The sequence below is a fragment of the Piliocolobus tephrosceles genome, chromosome 16 (genome assembly GCF_002776525.5).
Source record: "Piliocolobus tephrosceles isolate RC106 chromosome 16, ASM277652v3, whole genome shotgun sequence".
Classification (NCBI taxonomy): domain Eukaryota; kingdom Metazoa; phylum Chordata; class Mammalia; order Primates; family Cercopithecidae; genus Piliocolobus; species Piliocolobus tephrosceles.
Window position 1 is genome coordinate 55323692 of NC_045449.1, and position 3024 is coordinate 55326715.

Below are 3024 nucleotides of genomic sequence, written 5' to 3' on the forward strand. Positions count from 1 at the left end.
GGTAATTTTTTTTTTTTTTTTTTTTTTGAGACGGAGTCTCGCTCTGTCACCCAGGCTGGAGTGCAGTGGCCGGATCTCAGCTCACTGCAAGCTCCGCCTCCCGGGTTCACGCCATTCTCCTGCCTCAGCCTCCCCAGTAGCTGGGACTACAGGTGCCGCCACCTCGCCCGGCTAGTTTTTTGTATTTTTAGTAGAGACGGGGTTTCACCATGTTAGCCAGGATGGTCTCGATCTCCTGACCTCTTGTTCCGCCCGTCTCGGCCTCCCAAAGTGCTGGGATTACAGGCTTGAGCCACCGCACCCGGCCAAGGTAATTTTTATACTACGGGCAAGTATGTTGCCCAAGGGTGCTCTGGAACTCCTGGGCTCAAGTGATGTTCCTCAGCCTCCCAATGTGCTTGGATTACAAGCATGAGCCACCTTGCCCAGCCGAGGCTGGCCATTTAAAGTTCCTCATGCTGCTGAATCAATAAGGATTGAAGGCAGCCACTATTATGGGCTAAGTGTTCGCATCCTCCTCTACTTTTTTTTTTTTTTTTTTTTTTTAAACGGAGTTTCGCTCTTATTGCCTAAGCTAGAGTGCAGGGGCGGAATCTCTGCTCATGCAACCTCCGCCTCCCAGGTTCAAGTGATTCTCCCACCTCAAACTCCTGAGTAGCTGGGATTACAGGCATGCGTCACCACATCCGGCTAATTTTGTATTTTTAGTAGAGATGGAGTTTCTCCATGTTGGTCAGGCTGGTCTCAAACTCCCGACCTCAGGTGATCTGCCGGCCTCGGCTTCCCAAAGTGCTGGGATTACAGACGTGAACCACCGTGCCCGGCCTCAGCCCCCAGATTCTTATGTTGAAGCCCTAACCCCCGTGTGATGGTATTAGAAGGTGTGGCCTTTGGGACGTAATTAGGCTTAGAGGAGATTGTGCAGACAGTGCCCCACGATGGGATGAGTGTCTTGAAAAGAAGAGATGAGGTGATCGGGCTAGTGGCTCATGCCTGTAATCTCAGCACTTTGGAAGACCAAGGCGGGTGGATCACTTGAAGTCAGGAGTTTGAGACCAGCCTGGGCAATATAGTGAAACGCCATCTCTATTAAAAATACAAAAATTAGCTGGGCGTCATGGCACAAGTCTGTAATCCCAGTTACTTGGGAGGCTGAGGTGGGAGAATCGCTTGAACCCAGGAGGTGGAGGTTGCAGTGAGCCCAGGTCATGCCACTGCACTCCAACCTCCAGCCTGGACAGAGAGAGAGCATCTGAGAGTCTCTGTCTCAAAAAAAAAAAAAAAAAAAAAATAGATGAGATCAGAGATCCTCAGAGATCCTTTCTTCTCTTTGTCCACCAAGTGAGGATATAGCAAGAAGGCAGCCATCTGCAAGCTAGGAAAAAAGCCCTTGCCAGCACCCAATCATGCTATCACCCCGATATGGGACTTCCTAGCCTCCAGAACTGTGAGAAATCAATGTATGTTGTTTAAGCCACCCAGTATGTAAAAGCAGCCTGAGCTGACTAAAACCATCACTGAACTAGTCTCTGTATATACAACTAGCAAGAGGACAATGGCTCTGTTACTTAATAGAGGAAGGAGGCTATGTCTGCAAGCCAAAAATTCACTGGGGACACATCTTAGCAGGCTCTTGACCCTAAGACCTGGTTAATGGAAAAGTAGAGCAACCCAATAAAAACAAGACCACCAAGAAGTCAGGTCCTATGGGAATAAAGTATTCAGTGTCCCTATAAGGCACAGAACCCTTAAAACAGGGGATTGGAAGAAGTGCTGGAAGAAGGCAGCTATGATTATCAACTTAGACTTCCTGGCCATTTGTAGCTATGTTTTATGTTAATTGGCTCTTGTCTCTTCTTTTTTCTTTCAACCTTATAAGAGCACCGGCAGAAGCTAGCGGTTTTGGTATCCTGTAATTACTAGTTGTATAACCTTGGCCAAGTAACTCAACCTTTCTGTGCCTCAGTTACTCATCTGTAAAACAGGGTAATAAAAGTCTCAACCTCGTACTTATGTTGTTATAGAGTTAACACTAGGCCAGGCGCGGTGGCTCATGCCTGTAATCCCAGCACTTTGGGAGGCCAAGGTGGGTGGATCACCTGAGGTCAGGAGTTCCAGACCAGACTGGCCAACATGGCAAAACCCTGTCTCTACTAAAAATACAAAAAATTAGCTGGGTGTGGTGGCACGTGCTTGTAATCTCAGTTACTCGGGAGACTGAGGCAGGAGAATTGCTTGAACTGAACCTGGGAGGCGGAGGCGGAGGTTGCAGTGAGCCACTGCACTCTAGCCCAGGCAACAGAGTTAGAGTCTATCTTAAAAAACAACAACAAAAAAATTAACATTTCGAACAAAAAATAAAAATATAATAAAATTAAAATTAAAAAACAGATTTAACAGCCGGGCGAAGTGGCTCACACCTGTAGTCTCAGCACTTTGGGACGCCCAGGCAGGCGGATCACGAGGTCAGGAGATCGAGACCATCCTGGCTAATATGGTGAAACCCCATCTCTACTAAAAATACAAAACAAAAAATTAGCCAGGCGTGGTGGCAGGCGCCTGTAGTCCCAGCTACTCGGGAGGCTGAGGCAGCAGGAAAATGGCATGAACCCGGGAGGTGGAGCTTGCAGTGAGCCGAGATAGCACCACTGCAGTCCAGCCTGGGCGAAAGAGGGAGACTTCGTCTCAAAAAAAAAAAAAGGTTTAACAATCGGGCCAGGCATGGTGGCTCATGCTTGTAATACCAGCACTTTGGGAGCCTGAAGAGGAGGATTACTTGAGCCCAGGAGTTCCAGACCAGCCTGGACAACAAAGTAAGACTTTGTTTCTACTTTAAAAAAAAAAAAAGGTCAGGTGTCGTGGTACACACCTGTGATCCCAGCTACTTGGGAGGCTGAGATGGGAGGATCCCTTGAGCCTGGGAGGTTGAGGCTGCAATGAGCCATGATCATACCAATGCACTCCAGCCTGGGCGACAGAGTGAGACCCATCTCAAAAAAAAAAAAAAAAAAAAAATATCCTCAA